Here is a 9,957-nt window from a genome sequence, read left to right as displayed (position 1 = left end):
AAAAAAAGTTAAAAACAAAAGAAGTATATTAAAGAACTTCCAGGAGTTCAGATTTGCAGAAGATTTAAATAGGCAGCACAGATGCAAACACTTAATCTCATACCTGAAAGAAATGCTTAACAGTTTTTTTTTTTAAAACTTATGAACAGTTCTTTTAAGATGCCTTTTCCCCCCCCACCTTCCAGAAGAGTCCCATAGGATCACTATAGTCACCTCAGATCTTCTAGAAAACTGCCCCTGTTAACAGTGTCTTCAGGAATTAGACACCCACACAGTCTAGGAAAACAGCTTGACTTCAGTCTATTTTTACCTCTATGTGCATGGTCCTTTAGCAGGCTAAGTGGTTGTTCCATGTAAACTAAAGGTCATATCGTTAAAATATAATCACAAATAGATACTTCAAATACATTGAGAGAAGACAGGGAGCCAGGCTTCTGCCAATTGCTGGCCCTGGCATTTTGCCTGTGTCAGCAGGTCCCTGTCAGTGTCAAGCTGAGCCTTCCAACAAGTTAAGCTAGGCCAAAGAGAAGGTCTAGTTAGCTGCATGGTATGAGGTCTGACGGGCTTATATTGATTACAAAAAAAAGCCACCCACCAACACACAACCAAAAACGCACAGTTCCACTGCACAAAGCTCAGAAGCACTGTAGATTTTGCTTCTGTTAGGAAGTTAACTGTAAGAATGATTTTTTCTTTCCCCTCCCTTAATCAACTACTTGGGAAGTTATGTGTATTTTAAGTACTGGGAACCGCAAGACTTCAAGGACAAATATGTCATTATTTCTTACACTAATGTGGTCTGTGGACCAGGACCTTTACTACAGCATATGTGCCTCAGGGCTAGCTTCAAGCCATTCTTTTAGGTCCAATATACCATCTTTACCATAACCCTTCAATAGTTGACTTTTCCTGTAGAAAGCTGTAGCATACAGTAAAACATTGTGGCAGCATGTAAAATCTTTCTAATTAGACTTATAAAAATAATAAGCTGCTGTAATGAAAGTCTAGTTATAGTCTCCTACAGCAGATCCACAAACAAACCATTGCAACCAAAACACTACCAAAAGGGACAGATCCCATAAAACCATGATACTAAAAAAGCCCAAAAGTGAGTCTCCTTGACACAGAGTGAGTGTTTCTTAAGCAAGGAAGAATTACAACACTGAATACCTACACAAGATCCTTTCTTCACCTACCACCCAAGAATAGAGGAATTCAACTTCTAAATACGCTCAGTTCTTTTGGAACAGCAGGCTGCCGCAAGCAGGAACTCACTAGGGAATACACGAGTTGCTGTGCATTAGGAACCAACAACCACAGGCTTAATTTGCCCTTTTTGCCTGAAACTAAGTAAATATTTTTGGAACACTTGTCTACATCTCAGGTATGTGTCATATTAAAGCAACTGTGCTGTGCTTTTCAGGTGCTCACATCACAACAAAGCCTCTGAGCAAGCTCTAAATGATTACGTGGCTAGAAAGGAGTTATCACTTGCACAAGCCCCAGTTTCAGGAGTCTGGGAACAAAGTCTTACAGGTTTTTTCAGTCCAACATTCCAAATCTTGTTTTGACTCCCTTCTTTGACAAGGTTAGCTGCTGCATTTATTAGTGAGGCATCTAAAAACTGATAATGCTACTCTGTCACATTAGACCAGACAAGCTCTACTATTTCCACTGGCCACAGTGCATCATACAAAATTATTTCTTTGAAGGTTGACAAGATCGAAAGAGGCAGATGGAGGGAAAAAGCTAATTATATTAAACCACTTTTGCCACATATTTGAGACGTCAATGCAAATTTCAAAGCACACCTCCTGCAAAGAAGCATGGAGAGCAAGATATAGCATGCTTATGAGTCATTTTTTCCTGTTCACTCCAGGATACAGGCCTGTTGTCTTCACTGTGGCTCTTGATGTCACAATTAATGCTCTCTGCTACTCAAATATGTCCTCCCCAGAAATCTTGTTTTCCTGGGCTTTGCATACACAATTCAATTCCATTTTCTCCTAAAAAAAACCCCAATAAGACATCTCTTCCCTCAAAGAAGGAAAACTCACAGAATCATTACCATACCAATTCTGTCCCCAGGATTGAGTTTCGTTACAATTCCGACATAATCTTGTTACTAATTTATCTGCTTAGTCCTAATTCATCCCACCCCCCCACCGTCCCCGAGACTATGACAGTACTTGGATACAATCAGTCTTCTCACCCTTCCTCAAAGGCAGGCTTAATACTACTACTGGTAGTGCAGTATGCTCAGTCTGCAAACCTGTTCACACAGGCAGAGGCAGTTTTGGCTACATAAACACAGCAACCTTGCTCCAACACTGCGTCCACAGGCTACAGCCCAGCATCTGTTTCTAAAAACAAAACAAAGTTACACTGCCAGTGGAAATATCTGTGCTGCTATAGTCCAGCCTTCTTGCTAATTGAAAAAAATCTAATGTTTAGGGTTAGGCAATGTAAAGAAAACTAGAAGCCAGAATACATCCGAAAGTTTCTTCCCTCAGTTATTTCTTACCATACTCCTTCTAGTACAAGGTTGGTATCAGATCAAAAATAATTATGTTATTCTCCCAAAACTCTTACAGAATACCAGACCTACAAACACTCAGATCCTAAGCTACGACTAAGTGTAATGATGAAATGGGTTCAGTTAAAAGACACGACCATTCATACTCACTTTCATACTTTAGAGGCTGCAACACCAGTTTACAGGCTTTTTTTAAGGATTATTTTTAAGGATTAACAGAAATGCTGCCTTTGAGAAACTCCCAACACAATTTCCCTTTACCCTGCTCTCCCACAGTTAGCCTCAGGTAGACTTCGTTCATAGCAATCTTCCACACTAAGTCTATTTCCTCTAGAAGATCCCAGATAGAAAACAGAATTGGTGACCTTTCCAGTAGTGTACAGCGATAAACACTGGAATCATAAGACAGCTGTCTAGAAGCACCAGATTTGAATTAGGGTTAAAAACCATGTATGGAATCTAAGTGTGAAGAAAATCTGAAATCAGCAGCCTACACCTCACCCTACAAGAAAGAAAGGTTCTCTCAACCACAGGAAAGGAAAAGAACATTCCCATTCTCCACCTACTTTCCCCTGCCTTCTGCTATGCCAGTTAGTATAGCATTACTGGCAACTGTGAACTTCAAGCTCAGAACGGACTTCTCACAGGTATAATATATTACCTGTGTTACCTTCTAAAGTTCTTTGTGGCAGCAAATTACTGAAGAACTACATTATAACTATGTTTAAAAAAGAAAGTTAAGTAATAGACATAGGTCACAGTGGAAGTTTAGTTTGACCTCTAACACAGAACAGGCTGGAATAAGTCCAGGAAAATACTTACCTTGCAAGATAACATAGCAAAATAAATATCAACCTTAAAGTTTGAAGTGTCAGCCATCATTTTGTCTAGTAAGCAGGCAACAAGTTGCACTCTAAAACAACAGCAGCTATTAACCAGCAATACATATTTTCACCAGTTATCCAATGACTTGCTAAGAGCTCCCTCTCCAAACACACAGACAGGTAACTCCTACTAAACACCAAATTGCCTAAGGCACACTTTGAAATATCTGAATCCTTGTATTGTACCTACTTTGAGCTAGTAAGTGTCATCAAAAAAAAAAAACCCACACCCAAAAAACACCAACCTCAAAGGATTAAGAGTTCTGTAAAGGATTCTTGCTCTAGAACAGGGATGATCAAAATCACCAGATGACTTGCAGGAATAACCAGCTTTGGTAGAGGAAGCTTCTGTTAAGCTGCTACAGTGACACTGACGCTAGGATACTTCTGAACTCACAGGTTCAGGGCTAAACCAACGGTGACACTTTGAAGATACTATTTGAAGGGTGCTCTCCTTTGGTAAATTAAGAGCTCCTAAGCACTTTAGTGGGAAAAAACCCCACCCCACACTCCAGGATACTAGTCAGCATTCCCCATCTTGTAAAAAATTCTAGTATTCGAGGCTGAGCAAGTGCTATTATGGAGCAAACAACAGGAGCTCTGTTTGCCTTCAGAGCTACAGCAGCAATATTTAACTCCTTGCTTCAGAGGTCTCTGACTCTCAAAACAAGGACAATTCTGTTTCTAACAGGAAAGAGATCAGTTCTCAAATTTGTCCAAACACTGATCAAGAAAGATCAGGCTTAAAGATTTGCTTTCCAAGTGCCAGGAAAGCCTGCTGCAGTCCCACTGAATGTTTAAATGCTAAATCCAACAACTAGAAACAATGCATGTATGTCCTTTTTAGAGATTAAATGGCCTGTTTTCTAGTTTATTGCTGACAACCATTAGGGCAACAACACGTTCCCATCAGATACAGTCACACTGAGATTATCACTCACAGGAAATAGAAAATATCTATTTCCCAACTCCCAAGCTTCAGCAACAAGCCACAAAGTTCTGCAAATACAACCTGACAAACTAGTTTCCTCCTTTCCCTCCATCAGCCTGAGCCTATTACTAGCAGCAGTACAGCAGAAAAAGGTCTAAAAGTATGGTGGAAGAAACATTTTATCTTTGCATGTTCAGGAGACTTACATCCATCTAGACATCAGATCTGAGTGCACCAAGTATTTTTAACCACCCCACAAGCATGCATCCACACCAGACAATCATTACAGTCCCGCATGCACAGCTTCAACTGCCACATTGCAAGGACACCATAGCACACCATAAAAACCCCAAAAAGTAAGAACTGGAGCGATTAAGGCAACACAGGAAGTAGTATTTAACTCATCTAAACAAGGTTACTGCCAGAAAGACAAGTCTGGGTCATATCCCGATATCAGGTCTCATTTCATTTGGTGACTTGTTTCCACAAAAGTAAACCAATGGATTGTTATCAGCAGAATGTCCACATTTTCAACCACCACAAAGGTCAACAATCTGCCCTATTTGGACAATACCTCTCCAGTATACCACCAAAGGATGACAGTTTGTCTTCACAGTCCAAGGTTATATCCACTGAGAAACCTTATCTGTGAAAGATACTGTTTTCGAAGATGAGCAGAGATTGAAATAATGGAACAGAGTATTTCCTGATGTAAACTGCTTTTGGTTTAAGTTGACCTTGAAGCATACCTATTCCAAGCTTCACAATCATGTGGAAGATTAGGGATTCTTCCCACAGCTAGCAGAAAGACAAGCTTATCCATGTTTCTAGACTTCATCAACATTCTTATCTACTCCCTGCAAGGTCATTTTCTTTACTAGCTGTAAGCCACAGTTCCCTGCAGGATAAGCCTGCCAAGAAAATTTAACACTTCTCCAGGAGCTGGAAAACACAGTGCCAGGTTTGGAAGCTAATTAGAACTACTAAGTTTGGAAGAACTATCAAAATGGGTCCACTGATTTGCTATTAGCTAGCCCATCTTTGGCCTATGCCTGCTAGTATGCCAGATGGTGTCTCACTACACACTTTCTAGACAAGTAACTGGAGTGGATTCAGGGTAATGGTAAGTTCTCTCATGTATACCAACATGCCTTTATCGATGTTCTCTACATACAAGTGAAATGTGGCAGAACTAAATCTATCTGAAAGATTATACCCAGGTCATCACAACTGTAGCATGTCACCGGAAGACCCAAAGCTGTATGTGGAATATGTCGTGGCTGACGCTTGCTATATTAAAGAATTTCTGAATAATAGCAACAAACATTCCAAGCTAGTTAAATTCTTCAGTCTTGAAGACGTTCAAAAAGACTAGCCTACTAGCAATGAAGAGATTTATCCACTTTGAATAATTTAACTATTGAAAAACAATACCAGTTAAGAGTAACTAATACAGTTCGGTCAAAGTTTACATAACTCTGTGTATAGCCTTATGTTCACAAATAAAGTAAACCTGCTTTAAAAAAAAAAAAAAAACACAGATCTTCTCACTATTCTTAACCACAGAAATATGCTACATACTGAAAGTTTTTCCTGGACTGTAAGCTCCAGTTACATTCCTCCTGGATATAAACAATACCATCTCTGGCAGGATATACATTCAAGGTAAGGAGCATTATTAAATTGATTTGAGTGAAACATGCAGTTCATACACAATACTAGTTAACAACACTACAGTATTTCAATACCAAAAATCTACATTGATACCAGGCAGTGAAGCAGTTCTGTAACCTCCTTTAAGACAACGACGACAAAACCCACGTACAGTATTCACTCAACTGCTTTAGGAAGAGGGTGAATTTGGACGAACTAACCCATGACCACCCTTTAATTTATTAGCAGAACTCAGCCCAACTCAAATTATTTCATTTGCCATTTGAAGACACCCTTGTGAAAGTAAGATACATTGAAGTCAGGGCTGTTCCTGAAATCATGGGATCTTCAACCTCTTCTAATCCTGTAGTCTCAAAGAGGGGAGTCACACCCCAGTGTGGGCCACTGTTGAGTTGATCTCAACAGAACTTTATCATGAGGGGTATTCAGTGCACATGGTTACACAGATTCTTCTTATGTACACGTTCACACACCTTCTTTCAGCCAAAATTCTGACTTTGCTACAAATTTCCATTCACTTATGCTTCTATACAGAGGAATTCTGTACCAAATGACTGGAACCACTTTTGAGTAGCAAGTACTGTGTTCACAAAGTACTAGAGCAGTCCCTTGCTCTGCTGTAATTACACTTCTGTTATTGAAAGTCCCTCCTCTTATAAATGAACTATAACAAAGAGGTTTTTACTATCTCTTTGTAATTACATTACAGGTTGATGGTTTTCAGAGTTTTTTTACTGTTTGAGCTTAGTCTTCAAGTGCACTTTGAAGGAAAAAAAACACTCACTTGCTGTAATTAACTTAATTTCTCCAAGTAGCACAGAAGACATAGATCAGTTCAGAAATTAAGCTACTACAGTAAAGCACATACCACATAAGAACATTTACTCCATCTCCAGTTCATGTGGAAACACGTTTAATGCTTACATCCAAGAGGCAGGCAGATTCAAGATTTGATGAACAGGATCATAGTTGCAGATCATTTTATCCAAGTTAATTGGAAATGTGCATTAGAAATCTCACTTGTGCTTTTGGTTACGAAAGGATTACAAGATAAAGCCTTACTGTTTACCAAGGTAGTTGCATAAATCACAGCTTGAATTAACTCTGAAAGGAGAACAAAACCTACCTACGACATCATGAACACAGTAATACCTAACTTGACTACTACATAAACTGCTAAAACAAGATCACTCTTTTCTTATTCATTACATTAAGAAAAAAAAAACACTAAAGGCACCCATTTAGCCTTCACACGAGTGTGTTGATATTCAGTCCAGGTTATCACCAACAAAAGCCTTAGCAGCAGCAGAATTATTGCTGCAGTTGTTACTGTGCTACTGCCATTTTGCTAGTAGGAAAAAGCCAAAAAACAGGTAGAGGGGAGGGGACAGGGAACATAACAGTGAAACTAGACAAACATGAGCCACTTGTGTTAAGAGCCAAATCTAAGTAATTAAAACCCAGATTCACATTCCTCATATTGATCAGGCGTGCCAAAGTTAAGTACCAAAAAACTGCACCTGCAATTACACTCCGTCCAAAACGCTGGAAGGACAAGGTAAGGCACCTGAGCTAGTCTTTCACTAGAACTGCCCTGGCTGTATGATCACATTTATTAGCAAAGCATTTACAACCAGAATGCTTCATCAAGGACAAAACCCGAAGTCTTTCTTCTCCGTTGTTAAATTATACATACCATGGAGTTACAAGGCTCGAGTCACATTTTACAGGAAAAATTACACAATGAATTTGATCAACGCTTCCAGACTCCTTCCATACCTCCCCGTACCTTTCACGATTAAAAGAAATCAATCCAGTACTACCAACTGCACAGATCCTCCCAACTGAAGTATCAAACAGTTTAAGATGATTAGGGCAAATCGCAAACTGTGTTGGTTTTCTGAGGCAGGGTTTCAGTAGCAGGGGAGGGGCCACAGGGGTGGCTCCTGTGAGAAGCTGCTAGAAGCCTCCTGGGACCCACTCTGGCCATGGCAGAGTGCCTCGGTGATCAAGTTATTTAAGAGGGGAAAACAAAGAGAACCAGGAACAGAAGGAAGGAGGAGTGGGATGTGAGAAAGACAACAGGGCAGACACCCAGGTCAACGTAGAAGGTGGAGGAGGTGCCCGGAGCAGAGGTTGCCCCCATCTGAGGGGGGCAGTGACAGAGCAACTTTGCAAGGCACCCACCCTCACTTTGAGCATCCCCCCACCCCAACTTTATCTGCTGAGCATGACACCACACGGGACAGAATATCCCTTTGGTCAACTGGGCTCAAAGACAACAGGGCAGACACCCAGGTCAACGTAGAAGGTGGAGGAGGTGCCCGGAGCAGAGGTTGCCCCCATCTGAGGGGGGCAGTGACAGAGCAACTTTGCAAGGCACCCACCCTCACTTTGAGCATCCCCCCACCCCAACTTTATCTGCTGAGCATGACACCACACGGGACAGAATATCCCTTTGGTCAATTGGGCTCAGCTGTGTCCGTTCCCAACTCCTTGTGCACCCCGAGCCTATTGCTGGGGTAGGGGGGAAGAAGAGGTAGAAAAGGCCTTGACTCTGCATAAGCACTGCTTAGCAGTAACAAAAACATGCCTGTGTTATCAGCACTGGTTTCAACTGCAAAACACAGCCCCATACCAGCTGCTGTGAAGAAAAATCAACTCTACCCCAGCCAAAACCACCACAATATCCCTGTTAAAATTAAAAGCCCATTTTCACAACTTTATCTTTAATAATAGCTTAAACACATACATAAGTAAAGAAAGTTCTACTAACAGATTGCCTACCAGTCCTACAAACAGTACAAAGAAAAGTGAACACCTATTAGATGGGGTACATGAAGCCTCTCTCTTCCTTCTCAGAAGACAGGTATTCACTCCTGTAGCTGATACTAATCATGTAAATGTTTACACTAATGGATGTGTTATTTGGATCTACCAATTACGCTGCTTGCACAAGAAACCCTACAAATTGACAAACATCTACCTGAACAATGACATGGAAAGGTTGGCGTGATGTGAATACACAGCTACCAAACGGCAGTTTAGAAAGATCTACTAAGCCTATTCCTTCCAACCACACCCAAAGAAAGTAATTAACAAGAAACAGCCTAACCAAGGCAAAGAACAGCTTTAATAAAGAAAAGCCTCACTATAAGCCCTGGGTTGGAGTCACTCAGAAGAAAAAAGCATATAGGTATACCCTGTCTATTCAGGGAGACAGTATTTGTTAGGTCTGTTTGCTGCTTCCAAACTTTCCGGTCTTGAGGCTAAATAAAGCGTAGCTGGAGGACTGTATTCCTGTAAGGCTCACAATTAGCAACTGGGAGAAACACTACGGATGTACACGCAGGTAAGTACTAACCACGCCTAGCCATTAAAGGATTACATGAGGTAAGTCCTCCGCCAACAAAGTACCAAACCAATCAAGTACGTTTTGATGATAGTGGTTCCGTTTCAGAAGTTTTTGATTGCTTTAAGTCACCCAGCAGCTCTGCTTCCTGCAGAGGACTAACAGGAATACTGCACTGAAGGCAGACCTTCCTGAAACACTGAATATTTTGTGACAAAAAAACAAACGTGCACACAAAACACACAATTTCTAGCTGGAGAAGCTAACCAAACCCAAAGTCACTGTAATGTTACAGCAGCCTTCAACAATGTCTACTACATTTCCTAGCCCTTGTCTAAACTTTCCAAAATTGTTGTATAGCCATTTCAGTTTGTTTTACATCCCTGGACAAACAGTGCTGGTGAGGAACTGCAAGTTCCTATGACCACAAGAACTCAGAAACAGGAAGATGACAAAGGACTCTCCGCCTCATACCAGTCAGAAAGAGATTCAGTTTGGCCTCAGGAGCAAAGAGGTTCTGTGGATGGACTCCCCACTTACAGGAGAAATGGTATTTCAGGACATCTATCACTCCACCTTT

The sequence above is a fragment of the Eurypyga helias genome, unplaced genomic scaffold (genome assembly GCF_000690775.1).
Source record: "Eurypyga helias isolate BGI_N326 unplaced genomic scaffold, ASM69077v1 scaffold3311, whole genome shotgun sequence".
NCBI lineage: Eukaryota > Metazoa > Chordata > Aves > Eurypygiformes > Eurypygidae > Eurypyga > Eurypyga helias.
Note: the sequence above shows the minus strand (reverse complement) of the source record.